The sequence below is a fragment of the Lemur catta genome, chromosome 4, assembly GCF_020740605.2.
Source record: "Lemur catta isolate mLemCat1 chromosome 4, mLemCat1.pri, whole genome shotgun sequence".
Classification (NCBI taxonomy): domain Eukaryota; kingdom Metazoa; phylum Chordata; class Mammalia; order Primates; family Lemuridae; genus Lemur; species Lemur catta.
This window is the reverse complement of record NC_059131.1, coordinates 90173951-90195956: the sequence shown is the minus strand read 5'-3', so window position 1 is coordinate 90195956 and position 22006 is coordinate 90173951. Positions and strand designations below refer to the sequence as shown.

The 22006-nt window shown below is 35.7% G+C and overlaps 1 pseudogene; it reads right to left on the bottom strand.

The window, feature by feature from the left end:
* Positions 1-17215: 17215 nt before the first annotated feature.
* Positions 17216-21098, bottom strand: LOC123637475 (annotated as a pseudogene).
* Positions 21099-22006: the final 908 nt, after the last annotated feature.

The following is a 22006-nucleotide window of genomic DNA, read 5'->3' as shown; positions in this document are numbered from 1 at the left end:
TAGGTTTTTTATTGAGAAAATGTTACTTTTACCTTTTCATGGAGCTATAACTCATCTGTATTCTACTTACTCCATTCACCTCCCTGGGTACAAGAGATGACATAGAAGTATGGGAAATAATCTTTGCACATCACATCTGATTCTTTCTCAGGTCTATAAAGAGTCCATACTGTTTTCTTGGTCTACAGTGGGTTTACTTGAAGCTGCACAAATAGATGATCTGCAATTTTGCACAACATAGCAAAATTTGTGCCTCAGTGTAAACCTTCTTGAGGCATGAAGTTCATTGTCCTGAAAAATACTATTGTAAACCTGGCCTCAGTGGTCTGGTTTTGCAACAGGTACCACAAGAAGGTTTTTTTTTTTTAAGTTTATGCATAAATTTCTAACTTACCGAAGAAGAAAAATATTAATTGCTCTGCTTCTGCTTTCTAGTGCATGATTTGTTTTGCTTTCTTTTTTGCAGCAGGTCCTTTATTATCATAAAGGTTCCATCTCATAATTAAATATTCATCTAGTACTTAATATTTTCAATATACCTGGCAGACTTCGCTAGTTATTCCTTTGGACAACACTGTGAAGTAAGCTAGTATGAAGTTGAGAATATCATTTTTTAGATGAAGGTGATGAGGCTTGAGAGATTGCCCAAGGTCATGTAGTATATTAATGATAGAGAATGATTAGAATTCTCAGTTTTCAGTGTCTCAGCTTTCTTACAATCATAGGAATCTGAGCTGAATGTTGCTTTAAATGAAGACAGTAGTTACAAGCAAAAGGCATGTGTCTCTAGCCTGAGGAATGGCAATTTAGCAATTTAGTGAACAATGATTTTAAGAATACATTTGTGTTCTGTTTGGACATGGATTACTTTATTACTCCTCAGAATTTCTTTTCTCATGGTGTTACCAAGAAGCAATCTGATGTTATACATAAGAGATGTACATAGCCTAATATGATAATGAGGCTGCCTCTTGCAAGTAAAAGATGAGTGAAACATGGAAGCATTTAAAATGTTGGTGTATTGAGTACAGATTCACTTCTCTCTTTAGTTTTTGTTAGTGACAAACACCCTTTCCCCAAATTATATAGTTCTACATCTACAGTACATATGGGGTACATATCAAATCTTTGCTAATATACTATCTATAAAACTTATTAAAAGATATCAATTTACTACATTAATTTCTACTTGGTTGGGACCAATGTATAAAGCATAATATAAAATAAAATAAAATACTACTAGCATCTGTACTGCTATTTTTGCTCAATATTTTGTTTATTTTCACTGCTTCATTTTGGTAATGTGCTCTAAATTAATTAGCTGCAACAGAAACTTTGAATAATTCAAAAAGACACTTTAGGAAAATTGCATTTTTTTCCAATTGGCTACATCATAAGTTTGTTATGATGAATAATGGTGAGGCAGCTGTTTGGGTGATTTATTGTTCTTACATAAAAATTTTATTTTATAATTTTTAGCAGAAATGGGACTATTCATAGTAATTAACTTTTTCAAAGACATCATTGCAGAGATGCAAAGAATCCACAATGGTATTCATTATTCTGAACCTTAAAAGATAACATGTAGTACATGATCAAGAGGAAGCAAGAATCAAAGCTCTGCTGTTCGATCCAGCATTTTGGAACTGTTATAAATATGTTGAATCCAAGAAAAAATATTTGTTTGTCTTCTTGCTTTTACTATTATTTTAGACTCAAAGCATTCCTTTTAAAAATGTTAAGTTTCTTAATGTACTTCTATTCAGTTTTTTGTTTTGAACTTTGCTCATTAACAAAATCAGTGGAAAAACCATTTCTTGTTATGCTGGTTTTTAGTTTGCTCTCGTCCTCAACCCACCCACTCCTGGTCCTAACCACGTGCTCATCAGTTCTCTCTTCTCTGCTGGTCTCTGCATTACTCTTTGCCCTGGAATTCTGACTTCTGTAGATGGCATCACTTGGTTCCTTAGTGCTTTGGCTTCTAGATTGTTTTCAGCCAATGGGAGGCACAGCAGGAAATGGGAAGGTGAGACAGAGGGGTTGAGATATCAGTTTCTATTCTCCCTGACCCTGGTTCGGTCGCAGCTCTTAATGGCTTGCCCCCCTTCCATGGAATCAGCTCTCACTTACTCTGAGTGCTGATTATATAATTTCCTCTGCTTTGGCCCTAGGGGTAGTAATGGTTCCTCATTGTTGCCAATGTCTGGATGCTTCCCTAACCCTTATTGGTTTACTTATTTCTGCCCACATCTCTGTAAATAGTCCTTTCATTAAACCTCAGTTAAACACTTTTGAGTGGGCCATCTGTTTTTCATTGGGATACTGAATGATATAATTGGTTCATATAAAAATGAAATCTCCTATAAAGCAGAATAAAGAAAATATGCTTTTACTATATCATCCTATTTCTGAATGCTTTTCATACTTTGTGTCCTTCATTTTCCTCAATAACAATGTCAAGCCGTGGCACGACAGAGGGAAAACAGGAGGAATAAATACCCCAGTGACACTCTCCTTCTGCCTCATGCTCTTCAGCTGGTGCCGGCCATTGACTGAACCCCAGAAGCTGGAGGGATGCAGGGAAGAGAGGAGTAGATCTTGGATCTGGAACTTCTGCACTTCAATATCCACTTGTGGTCTTGGATGAGATGAAAATAAAAATACATGTCTCCAACATAGGGGACACAAAAATCCATTAACAACTTTGTTATTGACTCATGATAATCCAGCTATATCATGAGCTCAAATCTAAACTGTTTTCCAGCAATGCTTTTCATATAAGTTAGTGAGGGATGCGGGAGGGTGGAAGAGATTTAAAATAAAAGAAAAAGTTAAACATAGATGCTTCCGTTCCTTCTTTAGAAGCAGGTCCTGAGGCCTCTCTTTCTTTCTTCCATAACCCGTTTCAAATTCTCCTTTAAAATATCTAAATTACTAGAAAAAATATTTTATATATAACAATATAAAAACCTACAGTTACCATTTCCGATGTCCTTCATTTCTTTATATTGATTCATATTTTCATTTGGCATAATTTTTTTGTAGTGAATGTCTCACAGTGCAAATTGTAGTTATGAATTCTTTCTACTTTTTTTGTCTGAAAACATCTTTATTTCCTCTTTGTTTTTGAAAAATATTTTCACTGTAGATAGAATGCTGGGTTGGCAGTTTATTTTCTTTCAGTACTGTAAACCTATTTCTCTACTATCTTATGGTATGAATTTTTGTTTTCAGAAGAGAAATCTACTTTATCTTTGATCCTGTCCATGTGTCTTATTCCACTGGAAGCATTTAAGATTGTTTTTCATTGATTTACCCATATTGGTTATTATATTCCATAAATTACTTTTCTTCAGGTTTCTTGTTCTTGAGGCTTACTGAAATTCTTGTATCATAGGTTCTTAGTTTTTTATCAATTATAGAAATTTTTGGCCATTATTTTTCAATACTTTTGTCCTTTTTTTTTCCCTTCCTCTGAAGACGTCAATTAATCACATGTTGCCCTCTTCATGTTGTACCACTGTGAAATGGTGTTATGTTGAGTTTTTCAGTCCTTTTTCCTCTCTCTTTCATTTTGGATAGTTTTTGTTGCTACTCTTCAAATTTACTAATTCTTTCATGTGCAATTTGTAATCTGCTATTAACCCTATCCAATTATTTTCATCTCAGACACTGTAGTTTTCATCTGTGGAATATAAATTTCAGCCCTTTTTATGCAGTTCATGTCTCTACTTAAACCACTTAATCATTTCATTAGCTTTTTGAACATGTGAAATATAATTATAACACAGTTTTAAAGTAACTGCTATTTCAACCAATTGTACCATTTTTCAGGGTTTTCAACAAACTATTTTTTCTCTCATTATTGGCCACGTTTTCCTGCTTCTTTAAGTGGCTGGTGATCTCTTATTTGATGGCAGACATTTTGAATTTTATTTTGTTGAGTTATAGATATTTTTATAGTTCCATAATTTTATTTCTCTAAATATTATTAACCTCTATTCTGGTATGCAGTAAGGTTATTCATAAACAACAGGATTCTTTTTGCACTTGTTTTTCAGCTCAGCTAGGAACAGCATTTAGTTTAGAATTCTAGCTCATCCCCAAGGTCAAACCATTCTGGGAATTCTACCTGATAGTTCTTTAATTATGAGGTCTTCTAATCTGGCTGGTGTCAACAGGAACTATTCTAAACCCTCTGTGATCCCCACCTGAAGATTATTCTATGTATTTCTTTGCAGTGATTTCTTCTTGAGCTTTCTGTATATACTAGTTAGTACTCAGCTGAGTTCTCCAGCGGATTCTCTGTAGATCTCTCAACCATCTCTTACATCTCACCTTTATGGTACTCTACCAAGTAAACTCTAGATGCTTTTTTCTTTCCAAACTCCCAGCACAATCTTGTCAACTCAGGGAGATCTCTGGGCTCTATATAGATTCCTCCTCCCTTAACCACAGCCTGGAAACTCTTTTTTTGTCAGTGAGCTGGGACAATAATGGGGCTTGACTCATTTGCTTTCCTCTTTCAGGGATGACTATCTTTCATTGCTGACGTCCAATATTTTGAACACTATCATTTCATATATTTTGTACAGTTTGAGCTGTTTTAGATATGAGAATAAACTAGTTCCTGTTAATGTTTAACGTCTAATTTTAATTGAATGACATCATAACCAAGTCGTAATTACAAGTTCATTTCTCATAAAGCAGTTGCCCAATATTTGATATTTAAATGGGCCCAAATGCACACATGAAGCTGATTTTTATAGAGAGAGACATTGTTGGAAGAAAAGCATAAACTGGTCTTACACCAAAACTCTAGTATTCTGCACAGTTATGCTCCTTTCTGGAATTTACCAGAAGCTCCATACAACTTCTTTGTCTTCTCAGACAACTGCTTCTGCTGGGTCATAAGACTCAAGTGGTAGCACATTTTGCATTGTAGAGCACCGACCTACTGCAGAGCCTGTTATAATTCAGGCCCCAATCTAAACTGGATGGCTTATGGATTAGTCAGTGAATGAGTCAGATCATCATGTCTAAATGTAGTATATTTTGCCTCCATAATTTGAAAAGGCCCAACAAGTCTTTTGCCTCTTAAAATTAGGATTGCAAGTTTCAGTAATTTATGTCTCACTTTAGATAAAATATTCTGTCCTATTCCAAACCACTGAAACCTCATAAATCTATCAGTCTGGCAGGCTCAGGCTCTTGAACTTTCAAAGGGTTCATCTCTCAACCCTTGACACCATTATGTCTTAATAAGGCATCCAGTGCTTGCAACCTCCCACTTACAGACTCAATTAACATAAGTCATCAATGTCAAGATCAATGTGATATTTTATGAGACACAAAGATGATTAAGTTCTCTCCAGTTTATATTATAAAAGAGGGCATAAGAGTTGACTGGACAGTGCAGATGAGTTACTTTCCTTGCCTTGTCAGTATTTTTCCTGACAGCAATTGGGGGAAAAAAGTAGTATCTAAATCAGTATTTCTTTAACAGAAAAGTACAAATAATCACCTTGAGGGCTTGGTTAAAAACAGATTTCTGGGACCCACCTCTAAAGTTTCTGATTTTTATCTATCTGGAGTTGGACCCACGACTTTTCATTTCCAGTAAGTTTTTAGGTGATGTTGATGCTTCTGGTTGTAGAATCACACTTGGAAAACCCATTCAAGTGGCAGGGGTAAGCCTGATTTTTCCCAATGAAGATACTGCATATGAAAACACAGCTGGTATAGGCATCAATGCCTGATTTTGTTTGTAATCATCTGCATATTCATTCTCCAAGTCTAACCTGACTTTCCGGGAAATGTGAGTTAATTGAGCAAGTGTTAAAAATGGCACCTGACTTTCACCACGCACATCTCTATAGTGTCTCCTGGTGATACTGCTCTGTATTTTCTCCAGGGATGGAGCATTGCTTTTGGTTTAATATCTTGGCACTGGGTTCAGACTTAGAAGCTTTCACTTGCTTTATCCTACCCTAATGATCCATACATACCCATAGGATAAATCATTGGTCCCATTAAACTCACTCTGAGACGAATTCAAGTCAAGATTCCATCTATCACTTGATTGCCATAAATGTCCACTATTAGTGGGCCAGGCTGGCATTTAGAGTCTCTAGTGAATAGTAGTAGTTCATATCCTGCAACTAATTATTCTCCAGGAGTTCTGGGTCTTTCTCTTTCACCAGTGCACAGCCATCCTGGTAAATGGCTATAGGTCACATAGAGATGGTTTTGGGAATACATACACTGGCTATGTTGCAGAATACACACACTGGCTGTGTTGCAGATCATTTCTCAATGGGAACCAGCCTCGCCTTCGATTGAGGAGCTCTAGGCCTGTGCATTGGCTTAGGTCTTGGAAGTGGATAAGAATCTATGAATTCCCATTATGATGACTTGAGTTACATTTTTAGCACTAGATAGACCTACAGATTTTCTGTGGCTGCTCATCTATTTCATTCTGAGGGTCCCAAGGATGGATCAGGAAGCCACTGACACACGTTATGCAGGTCAGAACACTGATTACCAGTTCAACACTTGCCTTATTAATGTGATTTTAAGCACCTTCTCTCTGATGGCTAAGCCCTTTGATCCAGCCTCTGCTGTACTGGCATACCATTATTCCCACTGAAATACGGAGCTGACTTCTAGTACAGCATCACCCACCATTAGTCATCTGTCACCTACGGAAGACATTTACCACAGAAATTTTCAAAGATACCTTGGTAGGGGGAATGTCCTTCAGGCCCTCTCAGGGTGACTGGCAATAGGTAGCTGAGCAGGTTACACATAATAAATCTGCTATAATATTCCCATCTCCCTAAATCTTCAGATTCTTCCTTTGTCAGCAGCGATGCTCAACCCTGGCTGCACAGCAGAATCACCTGTGGAGCTTTAAATCCCAATGCCCAAGAAGTATTCTAGAATGATAAAATCAGATACTCTATGTCCAGACATCAATGTTTTTCAATCAACTCCTTGGTAATTACAATGTACAGCCAAGGTTAAGAGCCACTGAACTATGTCATATTAACAGTAGAACATTGTTGAGCCCAGACTTTAATTAGCCTTTTGGATGTGACCACCACTACTCAGGTACTTAAGCCCATTTGTTACCTTTCAAATCTCAGGTGAGTCCACCTGAAATTTGGGCATTCAAAAGTCTCATCCTTTCCCCTGTATGCCATGGTATCTTAGGGTTCTATTCTCTTCCCACAAATGCCACTAGCATGAGATACCCGGCTGTGTTTTTCAGTTAGTGGGCCTTAGCTGTGCAATTACATTCAGTCCTTGGATTTGACTCATCTCATTCATACCTGCCCTGTGGCTAGTGGAGATAAGAGATTCTTTTAAAGTTTCCATAGAAATTTTCTGATGTTTTCATCGACGTTCTAAGGCAGACCTTCAATCTTTCTCTTTCTTGCTACGGTCTTTATCCGTGGTTCCCATAGTGACTAAGTGCCACCGCCACTTGATCTCCCAATACCTTCATGGCATCTGCACTTCATCTTATGCCACTACCAGTGATTATTTGACTAATCATGATGTCACAGCATGCCAAAGATTAGCAGTGTCCCATTTCTCAAAGCAAAAAAGCTATCTGTGAGTGCCTCAAATATGGTAGCTACCCAATTCCAGAAACCTATTTAAGGGTGTTTTCTGGTACCACTTCTTTTGCCAATTACTGAATGACTCAAGATCCTGACAGGAAACAGATGGCACACTCTAATGGACCAATTAAGCAGAGTTTAATAAAAAACTATTGACAGAAGTGTGAATAGGGATAAGAGAAACCCAAAGGAGACAGTAAAGCACCCTGCAGCTAGCAAAGGCTGGGAGCTTTTATCACCCCTAAGCATGAGCTTTACTATTCTTCCACCGCTGATCTTCTGGTACCTCCCATGGGACACACTCAAACAGAACAACCTTGCCCAGAGGTCAAGAGATACAGTTTAGGAATGCCATAAAGAATAGGCCTTAAGCTATCCACTCACCCTCAGCCTCCCAAAGTGCTGGGACTTTGCTCTATTTTTTTCTAAAGCACATATCATGTTCTATCATTCTCCATAATTTACGCATTTGTTGTGTTTATTATCTACTTACGTTACTAGATTGTAAGCTTCTGAAGGGGAGGGATATTTATCTGTTTTAGTCACTGAACAGCCTATCTCAATGGCTAGCACATTGTAGATGATCAACAAATATTTATTAAATGAGAGAATATTGGCATAAACAACCCCAGGGAAAGTTTATCTGAGGCCCCACATGTTAGAAAGCACAGAACTACCTCTCCTCCTGTTAATTATTAAGCTTCACAAGTGTAAAAAGCTCATTTCCATTTTACCCTTCAGCCAACAAAGCAATAAAGGCCCTTGAACTAAAATAAATAAATAAAAAGAAATGCCTCCTTTGGCCATGCAGAGAGGGGAGAGAAGATTGCAAGGTAGATCTAGAGGCACAAATGAAGAAAATCCAGCAGAATGTTTAAACCCAAGGTCTCCTCTGAGCAGTAACATATACATAACCTCTTATTTGACACCTTTAATTGGACGTTTTTAAGACCTCTCAGACCCGATATGTTGAAAACCGTGTCCATTGTCACCCACCTAAATCCAGTGCTTGCTGTTAAAAAATAAGTCTGCCCGACAGTAAGAAAGCTGAAAGTCATCCTTAGTACCACTCTCTTTTTTGTCTCCCAATTTACCTCAAATTCTTATTGAATTTCAACTTATTAAATGTTTTATGTTTCTTTACTTCTTTATTCATATTGAATTTCAACTTCTTAAATGTTTTATATGTTTCTTTACTTCTTTCTAGCTCCCCATCACTATTGTAACACTTCCAAACTACTGTTACTTCTTTTTGCCATGGACAGAAACACATTTATTATTATCTTAAAAAAATTACTTAGACCTTTTATTTTTTGAAATATAACATAGATATAGAAAAGTGCATAAATCTTAAATGTACAGCTCAACACATGTAAACACTTATGTAAGACCATTTGGTCAAGAAATAAAACATTGTCAATGCACCACCAGCCCCTCCTAGAACACCTTCTGACCATTCCTCCTTTCTCCCCTAGGGGAGACCTGCTATACGACCAATAACATATACAATAATTCAGGTTTGTCAGATAACTTCTTTTATAACAGCTCAATAATTCAGGTTTGTCAGACAGACTTCTTTTATAACAGCTTTATTGAGATATAATTCATATGTTTTAGAATATTTTCATTACCCCTCAAAGAAACTGCATATCCATTTTCCCCCAGCTCTCCACCTCCAAACCATAGGCAATGACAAACCCAAACAATCTGTAGTTAACTCTTGAACAACATGGATTTGAACTTCATGAGTGCACTCATACGCAGATTTTTTCGACTAAAGGCAGATAGAAAATACAGTATTCCTAGGATGCAAAACCTGCCAAAAGGTTGAATTTTTGCATATGTGAGTTCTGCAGGGCCAACTGGGGGACTTGTGAGTATGTGTGAATTGGGGTATGGTCAGGGTGGGGGTCCTGGAACCAATCCCCTGCAGATATCTAGGGATGACTACACTTTCTGTCTCTGCATATTTGCCTTTTCTAGATATTTCATAAAAGAGAATCATGTAACATGTGTTTTTGTGACTGGCTTTTTTCACTTAGTTCGTATTCAAGGTTCATCCGTGTTGTAGCATGTATCAGTACTTCACTCCTTCTTACTGCTTAACAATATTGCATTGTATGGATATACCACACTTTATTCATTTATCAGGTATTGTGTACATTTATGCTATTTCCACTTTGATTCTATCATGAATAATGCTGCCATGAACATTTTTGTACCAGTTTCTTTGTGTGTCTGGTACAGTTATAATTTAACTGGTATCATATCAAAAGAATCATTTAACAGAAAGTGGCAGAGAAAATTATGGCCCCACAAAAATGTCCATGCCTTAATCCCCAGATTCTATGAATGTTATCTTTCATGACAAAAGGAACTTTATAGATGTGACTAAGGTTATGAACTTTGAAGTGGGAAGATTAGCCTGGATTATTAGGATGGGACCAATCTAATCTAATTTAAGATCCCAACTTTATTCATTTGTTTCTCTGTATCAATGCTGAACTCTGTTTTTCATACTGTAAGTACAAAGGAGGCTATTCTTTATGCGTGTCAATTATATTCCTGGAACTCAAGTAGGTTGTCTGGTTAGATTTGAGGGATCATAGGATACTAGTGATGTAAAAGGATGGGAGGATAGTGAAGTTAGATTATTTTTACTTTTGCTTCCTTTCTTTTCTGGCTATGAGTTGGAAGTGGCTATATCCTTCTATGGCCTTCTCCGATGGCACAATTTGTTGAAAAGACTATTCTTTCTCCATAGCACTATTTTGTTCAAAATATTTGAATGAAATGTGAACTATTTGTGGAATGTCAATTGACCATAAACTTAAGGGTTTTTTTCCCCTGGGCTTTCAATTCATTTACATATTTATGTATCTATCCAGCACTACCTCGTCTTGATTACTGTAGCCTTGAAATCAGGAAGTGTGAGTCCTCCAGTTTTGTTCTTCCTTTTCAAGATTGTGTTGGCCATTTGGGGCCCCTTGCATTCCCTTGAGAATTTTAGAACCAGCTTGTCATTTTCTGCAAAGACATCAGATGGAATTTTGATAAGGATTGCACTGAATCTGTGGAACAAGTTGGGTAGTGTTGCCATTTTAAGAATATTTAAGGTTCTTATCCCTCACCAGGGACTATCTTTTCATTTATTTGGTTTTCTTTAATTTCTTACATTAATGTTTTCTAGTTCTCAAGGTACAAATCTTGAACTTCTTTTGTTAAATTTATTCATAAGTATTTTTTTTATTATTGGTTCAATGGCAAATGGGATTGCTTTCATAATTTTTAAGGTTCATTGCTAATGTATTAAAAGTTGATTTTTATGTATTAAATTTGTATTCTGCAACCTCGCTGTACTCATTTATTAGTTCTAATAGCTTTTTTTGTGGATTCCTCAGAGAGTTGTCATCTCTAAGTAGAGGTAGTTTTACTTCTTCCAATATGGGTGCTTTCTGTCACCACCTCTCATCCCTGCTGCCACTTCTCTTTCTCTCTTTATGTTTCATTATCCTGGCTAGAATTTTTTGTAAATATGTTAAACACAGGTAGTGAGAGTGGACATCACTATCTTATTCCTGATCTCAAGATGAAATCATTCAGTTCTTTCCCATTAATTATGTGGTTAGGTGTGGGGTTTTTGTACATCAACTTTTTATTAAGTGGGGAAGTTCCCTCATTACTGCTTTGGTGAGTATTTTTATCATAGATGTCTTGAATTTTATCAATTTTTTTCTGTGTTTATTGAGATGATCATGCGGTTTTTATTCTTTATTCTATAAATGATGCATATTATATTGATTCTTTTATGCAATTTTGCATTCCTGGGATAAATCCAACCTGGTCATGGTACTTACTGTTTTATAATATGTTGCCAGATTTGATTTGCTAGTTTTTTGTTAAGGATTTTAATGTCTATGTTCATAAAGAATATTGGTTTGTAATTTTCTTATGATATCTTTATATAGTTTTGGTGTCAGGGTAATACTGGCCTTGTAGAATAAGTCGGAAAATGTTTCCTTCTCTTCTATTTTTTGGAAAAGTTTTGTGATGGATTAGTGTTAATTCTTCTTTAAATATTTGGTAGAATTCAACAGTGAGGCCATGCAAGCTTGGGTAATTCAAAGTATTTGCTTGCTATAGGGTCTATACAGATTAACTATTTATTTAGTCAATGTGTTAGTTTGTGTCTTTCTAAGAATTTGCCATTTTGTCTAAGTTACCTAATTTGTAGATATCCTTTGCTCTTAACCTGTCTGTGTCTTTATTTTTAAAGTAGGTTTTTTGGGGGATAATATATACTACATACGATACAATAAGCAATTGAGTCTTGCTTTTATATTTGATCTGAAATACTCTATCTCTTAATTGAGGTGTTCATACCATTTGTGTTTAATGTGATTGATAAGTTTGGGTATGTACTTATTTATCATTTTTCCATTTTTTTTCTTTTTGTTATATGTGTTGTGCTCCTTCTCATGCCTTCCTTTATGTTAATTGTGTACTTTATATGATTCAATTTTATTTGTGCTTTATTAGCTATAAATGTTGTCCCTTTGTTTTAGTGTTTCCTCTAAAGTTTATAGTATACATATTTACCTTGCAGTTTATAAACAGTAAAGTACACTCTGTGGTTTATCTCCAAGTACTATCATACCATTTCACATATATTAATAGCATAAGAATCATACAACAGTATAATTCCATTTCTCTTGTCCTGGTCTTTGTGTTATTGTTCTCACACATTTTATATCTGCACGTGATATAAGCCCTTCAATGCATTGACAATTCACTTTGCTTTAAAAAGCCAAATATCTTTAAAAAGTTCTTTAAATCACTAAAATAAATTCATTTTATATACAACCACATAGACCACATAGTTACCATTTCTGAGTCTCTTTGGTCCTTTGTATAAATCTCTATTTCCATCTGATACAATATTTTTTCTGCCTTAAGGACTTTCTTTCACATTTCATATAACTATATATTACTAGTTATAACTATAGTTGTAATTACTAGTTATAAATTCTGAAAGTTTATGTTTGAAGAAAATATTTCACTTTTTTGTTGAGAAATATTTTTGCTAGTCTAGATTTCTAGGTTAAAAATTATTTTACTTATTACTTTAAAGTTTTGCTCCAACATCTAGCTTACATATTTTTTAGTGAGGAATCTTTCACCGTTTTTTGGTTTGTTTGTTTTTTTGACACAGAGTCTCATTCTGTTCCCTAGGCCAGAGTGTAGTGATGTGATCATAGCTCACTGCAACCTCAAACTCCTGGATTCCCACAATCCTCTTGCTTCAGCCTTCTGAGTAGCTGGGGCTGCAGGCATGTGCCACTATGCCCAGCTAATTCTTTCTATTTTTGGTAGAGACTTGGTCTTGGTCTTGTTCAGGCTGATCTTGAACTCCTGACCTCAAGTGATCCTCCCACCTTGGCCTCCCAGAGTGCTAGGATTATAGGTGTGAGACATCACGCCCAGCCTCTTTAGCCATTGTTATCTTTTGCTAAGTCTATAAGTAAAGTGTCTTTTTTCCATAGGCTGATTTTAAGGTTCTTTCTTTATTACAGCTTTTAAGCTACTTAATTATGATGCAACTTAATGTACTTTATGTTTCTTATACTCCAGTTACATTGAGCTTCATGGATCTGAGGATTTATATTTTTCATTAAATTTAGAAAACGTAAACTTTTTTTTCTGCTTTTTAAAAATTTACTCCCTCCGGAGACTTTAATTAAATGTATACTAGGCCACTGAAAGTTGTCTCATGACTCACTGATCCTTTTTTTATTTTTGAAATATTTTTCTTTCTGTGTTTTGTTTTAGATAGTTTCTATTACTTTGGTCTTAAATTCAATCATCTTTCCTTTTATAAAGACTAATCAATCAGCTGTTAATCAGCATATATATATATATATATACACACACACATATATACACATATACATAATCTTAAACATCACAGTTTTTAATCTCTATATATTTCATGTTTCCATTTAACATGCTGAATTTTCTTCTGGCTCCTTGAACATATGGTATACAGTTATAACTGTTTTAATGCCCTTTTACTAATTCAATCATCTGTATCATTTGGTGGTCAGTTTGGGGTGACTAATTTTTCTCCTCATCATGAGTTGTATTTTCATGCTTTTTGGCATATCTATTAACATTTTTTTTAAATGGCAGATATCATGAAGTTTACTTTTATGGGTCCTAAATATTGCTACAGTATTCTTGGTCATTTTTTCTTTTCGGAGATGCATTGCAAACAGCTTGATCTTTTCAGGTTCTTGCCTTTAAGCTTTGTTCTGCAACACCAGAGCACACTTATCCTAGTGCTACTTTTGCCCCAACACTGTTCTGTGTACTCTACCCAATGTCCCATGAATGATGAGATTTTCCATTCTGGCTAGTAGGAATTGGAACTAGTTTCTGCCCTATGAGATTTAAGTACTATTTCTACTGATTATTTAGGACTATTCTTTTCTTGGCCTCTTAATGTATGTGGTAATCAGTACTTATCTGAAGACTGAAGAGTTCCCCTCTGCAGATCTCTGCAATTCTCTCTGTATAGGTTCTTTCCTTTCCTTTCCTATTCCCTACAAACTCTAGCTATCTTGGCATCCCTGGTCTTTCGACTTTGTCTCTTCAATGTAGGAAGACTGCCAGACTCCACTGGTTTCTTCCTTGCTGTGCTGTGGCCTGGAAAGTTTCTCTAGGAAAACAGTAGAGCTTACTTTAATTTTTTGCTTTCTCTCAGGACACTACCTGATGTTTCATGTACTTACAATTTATGTTGCGTATTATTTTCCTCTAGTTTTTTAGTTGTTTTAGGTAGGAGAATAAATCTGGTCTCTGTTACTCTATCTTTGCTGGAAGTGGAAGTACAATGCTACCTTGATTTAATTAATTTTTGTTTTTTATACTGATATCTCCTTTTCTTAATTTAATGCAACTTTGAGACATGAAATCAGATAGTACAATTGTCTTGACCATGTTCTTTTTCTGTATTGTTTTCAGCTCTTTTGAATTCCTTGCATATCCACATAATTGTTAGAATTATTTCATCAATTTCTACTCCCCAAAAGAGCTTTTAGGAATTTTGATAAGAATTGCATTAATTTATAGTTCAATTTGCAAAGAATTTCTAACTTAACAACATTGAATCTTCCAAACTATGAAATCAATATAGCTGTTCACTAACTTAGGTCCTTTTAAATTTATCTCTGCAATGTTTTGTAGTTTTCATTGTTGAGATCTTAATTGTCTTTCATTAAATTTTTGGCTATTTTGATTTTTATGATATTGTAAATGGTGTTTTATATTTTATTTTTCATTTGTCTATTGTTAGTATGTCAAAACAATTGATTTTTATATCATCCTTGCATACTACAAACATGATAAATTTGTATGTAAGTTCTAAAACACTTTTAAATAGCCTTTACATTTTCAATATACACATTTATATCATTTGTAAATTAAAACAGTCTTATTTCTTAGTTTCCATTTTGTTTGTTTAGTAAATTTATTTATTTCACTAGCTAGGACCACCAGTATTGTGCATGTTACATGAGATGAATATGTGTATTTTGCCTATTCCTGAGATTTGAAAGAAAATAGTATTTTACCATTAACTATGACAATTGCTATAGGCATTTCACAGATGCTTTTTATGAAATTAAGTAAAATCTCTTCTATTCTTCATTAGTTAAGAGATATTTTTCTTTTTTAAAATCTAAACTGATGTTAAATTTTATCAAATCATTTTCTATTGGGATCACCATATGGTTTTCGGAATTAGGAAGATTTGCCTTATGAACTAGAATTTAATTCATCTTGGTGAATGTTCCAAGTATACTTAAAAAGAATGTGTAGTCCAAATTTAGGGATAGTGTTTTATAAATATAGTTTGCAACAAGTTAAAATGTTTTGAATCCCTACAGATTTTTTTGCCTACTTATATCCTTAGTTTAGGAGAAATGACTATCAAGGTCTCTATACATGAGTGTGAATTTGTTTATTTCTCCCTTTAGTTATGTCAATTTTTGTGTCATGTATTTTAAAGCTCTGTAATTTGGTGGATACTCATTGAGAAATATTACAATATTTGGGCGTTTATTTTTTATTATTATAAAACTCATTTTATCTTTAGTAATATTATTTATATTTAATATATTTTGCCTAATATTAAAACCATATAAGCTTTCTTATGGTGAGGATTGTGCATGGTGTATTATTTTTCATCTTTTACTTTCAGAGTATTTAAGTCTTCATATGTAAAGTGTATCTTTTTTGGGGGGAGGGAAAGACAAAGCACATTTATGTCATGTCAGGTTTTAAAATATACACTGCACCATACCCTGTTATTATCAGCACCAATGAAGGAAGAATGTGCCTTACCGGCTGCTCTGCCCAAAGCTCACCAAATAGCTGAGAATTGCCTTGACCCATGCAGTCTTCTTCCTCACTGGTGCAGTCAGTGAAGTCTTCTACCCTTTGCTAAGGGCTCCAAAATAAATTCATTAGGTTCAGACAAAAGGAAAGAATCTGATACGTTGATTATTCCCCATTGAAACCATGACTTAATCCTATCTTAGGATCTAACTATCTTTATTTTCTCATTAAAATTTTTAAAAAGGAGGGGGGTAAGGGGCAATAGAGATTATATCGTGTTGGCATAGAGACATTAAGTTCTAGTCAGAGCTAAGACCCATATTAAAGGGCAATCAATGGTTTAAAGGAAATAACTACATGGGGTATAATCTATTTGAGACTTACCTGAGTCGAGTTTCATGATTAGCCTCAATAATGTAAGAAAATAATTCACAACTAAATTGGAGTCCATGGTTGTCAGGTATGCTCTCTTGGGCATGGGCAGGTAAAAGCCTGGAGAAATGGGTTCTCTCCAGGCCCACTGACAAAGAAAGACGGCCCCTGGTTTGATGTTCAGAGAAAGTCCTGTTGCCGGGTAGTGTCTGCAACTCACAGTGACGCAGGAAAGTAATTCCCAATACTGGGAATCACTTGAAGTCCAAGTGAGTCCTTGGCTTCCGGTAAGAAGGAATTCAGGAGCGAGCCAACAGTATAAAGTGAAAGCGAGTTTTATTCAGAAAGTATAGAAAACCTACTCCACAGACAGAGTAGAGGCTGGCTCTCCCTGCGGCAGAGAACTGGCCCCATGTTTCCTTTAGTCCCTCTATTTAAGCAACAGCTTAATAATAGGCTAAACAAGGTAAGGAATAGTCATGTTATTTCTTGGAAAGTGAAGTGTTTTCCTGGAATTACAGTGATGCCTTCCTTTTGACTAAATGTGTTCAAACAGAAATGTTATGGAGTCAGGTGTATGATGGGAGTGGGAAGTTTCCTTAGAAACATTTATGGTAATGAAATATGTAATGAAGCTGCAAGGTCAAGAAGCAGTCAATTCCTCTACCATTTTGGTTCCAACTGGTTGGAGCTTTTCCTACCTCCATCTTATTTTGATCAGGATAGCTCAAAACTTTGTTTCCAGACTTCCTGACTCAGTTAGTCAGTGCCTGCACAATTAAGCAATGCCTGCAGCAGTGCCTGCCAGTTCCCTGTCTCTACACTGAGTTTAGCAGCGCAATCAAGTGAAGAACTTGGGAGATCCAGGCGCAAGGCTGTGCACTTGACTTTACCTCCACACCTTGGTACTTGCATATTGGATTTGCCTTATGGACCAGTTCTTTCTGTAGCCTGGCCAGCTCCTCCTTTTTCTGTTCTTTCTCCTGTTGCCTGGCCTCCTCCAACTGCTGGACTCCATGTGCTTCAACCTCAGCCATTCTTTTCTCCAACTCCTGCTGTTCCTTGGCTCTCTTCTCAGTAGGTGGCTGAAAAGGTTCCTGAACTAGAGAACCAGAATGGCCCTCAGCAACTGATTTTTACTCTGTCTTGGGAACAAAGGGCTCCTGGGAGATGACAGCATTTGGACGAGCCTCGAAGCAATCTGCTTCTTTCTGCTGTTTCTATTCTTCCTCCACCTGGTGCTTCTAAGTCTGCACTTTCAGAGATCATCTTTTGTCAGTCTCTGAGTAGAAAGGCTCAATCTTGGTCCCATTCGTTACCGTCTTCTTTGACAGGTTAATAGTGTCATAATGAGGCAAGGGAAGTGCCTTGAACTTAGGCACTTCCCACTTTCTTCAGTTCTTTTATTTTCTTCTCCTTTTGTAACTGACATTCTTTGTCTCAAGATTTAAAGGAGAATGGGCATATTTCCACAGTTCTTACCTCTGGGATTTGGGGCTTAAAAGGTACCCCATGATGTGACACGGGTTGAGCTTTTATCACTACCAGTTCATCCTCTTCCTCATCTTCTTTGGCAGGCATTTGGATTCTGTTCTTCAGTGCAAAGGCTGGTGACATGGGGATGGTGGTTAGAAGAATCTTCTTTTCAGGAACACTCACAACATCTTCCAAGGTCTTAGCAGGATAAGATTGAGAATGACATTCAAGGTGTTTATCCTCTGATTTCTCTTTGACTCTCACTGCTGGATTCTTTTCTCGGTTTCCAAATCTAAGCCCATTGGCAAAGGTCATAGTTTCACAGGAAGTTTCTTGAGCAAGTTGGGCCCACCTTTGAGAATTCTAGGACCAACATCCCATGCTTTGAATTTGTATTGTTGCAGTTTCTCAAGTTCCTTAGCCTCCTGATCTATTGTACTTTTGCAGGTTACGAGCCTTGCACACTGTTTGGTCTGCAGTAAAGGTCTCTGGAGATCTTGGCCACGGAAGATTTAGAGGGTAGCAGACTAGTATCATCCTTCTTGCACTGCAAATAATATCTGTTAGGGGTTCATTTATGGAAGGCTTTGACTACCTTGTAAGGGATGCATACATAGAAGCTGTTTCATCAATTTTTTTCCTTTCCTTAGGACAGGTTGAAAAGCTTAATAATGATACATCCCTTGGTGACCTGGGCAGAAGATGAAGGATGCTTTTGAAGTTTAGATGTGAAGTTCACTTCCTTATACTCCTCCTGGTTCTTAGGGTGTTGTTTGATTCGCTCATTTGTGCAGATGTAGAAGTCAACTGATTTGGTTACCTGGCTCACTGATTTCTTCCTAGGTTGCCCTGCTCCTGCAAGAGCAAGTTTCTTGAATTCTTCATTCTTTTCCACATCTGCATCACCTCCTGCTGCATTTTTATTCTCTTCTCCATCTCTTGCTCCTCAGTGTCTTTTAGAACCTTCTGCCGCACAGGTGGTATGCAAGGCACAGTCTGTCTGCCCTTGGCTTTTTCTGGGAAAGATTCATTCTTTTCAGAAGTTATCTTGATGAACATTGCCTTCTTCCTCTGGTTTCTTTTTGTTGTTAGAAACTTCCTTTTTTTTAGAGGATGAAATTTCATTGATGATTACAAGAGTGCCACATTTCTTGGCTTTCATCTTTACATGGTGTTTTTCTTTCTGCTCCAAATTTTTCAGAGCAGAGAGTCTAATAGATCTTCTCTGAGGCTGGGCTGGAGTATTTTTCAATATGCCTCCCTTAACTGCCAGGAAAGAACAAGCATTTGATGGAATGAATTGTTCCACAAGATTACCTTTTTCTGCTTCTTTGTAATAAGTATTGTCAACTAGTATCAAAGGTGTGATAATAACTTTCTGAATATTAGCCTTTCTCATAGTAGTTTTGCTCTGGGAAAGTCCTCCTGTCCCATTCTTCCCAAGAAACTTATTCTCAAAGTTGGCCTTCTCCTCAAACCATGAATCTATGATATGTTTTGAGTATCTCCCTCATCATCCAAAGATGTAAAATGGATGAAGTCTGTGGAGGTATCATAGGAATGAGAGGTTTTAACTTGTGATATTGTCCCCCTCTTAGTGCAAAAGAACAGCTTTTTCCCCCATATTTGTATCACTTTTCTTAACAAGGCACCTTCTGTGATTTAATCAGTCTGTCAGTCACTTGCCTACAGACTTGATGCCAAGTTATAACACACTCTTTCACCTCTTTTCTGAATTCTTGAAATTTGGCAAATACTTATTTGGAATCTCGCCTTATCTCAGGTCTGACTACCTAAAGTACATCTTTTTAAACATCATGCAATTGTTTAGTTTTGTTATTTTTTATATTGTCTTGTGAAATTGTTATCTCTACCTTTTAATAATGTACTTTGTCCATTTACAATGGAGATAAATTTTGGCACAGTTAGGTTTAATTTTATCATCTTGCCATTTATTTATTTACTTTTTGTTTGTCCTGTGTGTTTTTAGTACTTTTACTTTTTTTCATTCCTGCCTTCTTTGGATTTTTTAAAAAAAGTCTAAATAATCTTTTTATTTTGGAACAGTTTCAGATTTACAGAAAAATTGTCAGGGTAGTATACTGAGTTAGTTTCCTTTATAATTAAAATTTTGTATTGGTATGGGAAATTTGTTACAATTAATAAAACCATATTGATATATTATTATTAAATAAAACTCATACTCTATTCATAATAGCTTACTTTTTTAAACCTAATTTCTGGTTTTTATTCCAGCATTTCACCTAGGAAACTAGTTTATATTTAGGAGTCGTGTCTCCTTAGGTTGCTCTAGATTATGACATTTTCTCAGATTTTTCTTGTTTTTTATGACCTTGATAGTTTTGAGGAGTGCTTGTCATTTTGTAGAATCCTCTGAATTGGAATTTTTCTGTTGTTTTCTCATGCTTAGAGTCAAGTTATGGTTTTGGGAGAAAAATCAATGAGACAAAGTGCCATTTTCATCATGTCATATTAAAGGTTCATCCTGTGAATATGACTTATCACTGCTGATGTTAATTTTGACCACCTGGCTGAGGTAGTATTTGTGAGTTTTCTCCATTGTAAATTACTCTTTTGTCCATCTTTTCATACTCTATTGTTTGCCAGAAAGTCACTTTGTGCCATCCACACTTAAGGAAGGTGGAGTTAGGCTCCACCTCCTTGAGGGGGAAGAATAAATTATTTGAATTTCTTCTGGACAGATTTGTCTATTTCTTCCCCCAATTATTAATTTATTGAAGCATGTCTTTATGTCATGTATCAGTATGGAGTCATACAAATTTATTTTATACTTTGGGTAATAATTCAATACAATTTTATTTATGATATTGTTCCAGCTTCAGCCATTGGGAGCTCTTTCAGTTGGCTCCTGTGTTCCTTTGATATACCTCTAATTATTAGAGGTGTAGTAGATATATCTCTAATTATTGTTTCCCCAGAAACTTATTCTCCAAGTTGGCCTTCTCCTCAAACCATGAATCTATGATACGTTTTGAGTATCTCTGTCATCATCCAAAGATGTAAAATGGATGAAGTCTGTGGGGGTATCATAGGAATGAGAGGTTTTAACTTGTGATATTGTCCTCCACTTAGTGCAGAAGATCAGTTTTGTTTTATTTTGTTTTTGGAGCACTTACTTCTTTGTACTACAAGATACTCTGGCTCCTCTTGTATATCCCCTGACTTGGTGTTATAATCAACCATTTCTGCAAGGATCCTTGTTCCCTTTTCATAGCAGAATGAACGGCATTAGAAACCAAAGTGTGGGTGCTAGGTGTGCTGCTTTCTACCACAGTGTTGATGATTCTAGGCCGTCTCAGGTAACAAAGCAAGGGAATATATGTGTGTTTACTAATCCATCTACATACACACGTTTATAAATATTTCCATATGGGACCATCTAAGCTAAACATGAGTTTTTACTGATGTCTCCATCTCTAATGCACTGTCTCATGGAACACTGTAGCCTCTTTCCCTTGCTTGTCTGTAAACTCCCTCTCACTCCCACAGTGAAAAACCTGGCTCCTACCATCTACCATCCATTTACTTAATTGTTCAATTCCAATATATACTTATAGCAGTATTAGAATTCTAGTTTTTAATTTATATCCCCATGGGAAATAACTTTATTAATTAGAGTACAGTGGTTATGTATAGGTTTTTTTTTCGGGGGGGTATTGTTTTTAGTCTTACAGATTCCATTCATTTCTAAAGTTACTTAGGTCAGCACCTTTCCCCTATCCTCTTCAGAGAGGTTGTTTCATTTTGAATTGACATAATGACAATTCACAAATAATGTGGGAACCTTATGACAATATAATTCTATTTACCCCCTTATTCTTTGTTCTATTGGCATCATGTATTTTATTTCTGTGTTATAAACTGCAATACATATGTGTGTGTATATATATATATATATATATATATACTTTTTTTACTTTAAAAGTCAACAGTTTTTCTAAAGATTTAACTAAAAAATAGTATTTACATTTCATCCCATATTAACCATTATTGATTCTCATTATTCTAGATATTAGTTTTCATTTGCTATCATTTACTTAATCTTTATTATGTCTTCATTTTGAAATATATTTTCACTGGGTATAGAATTT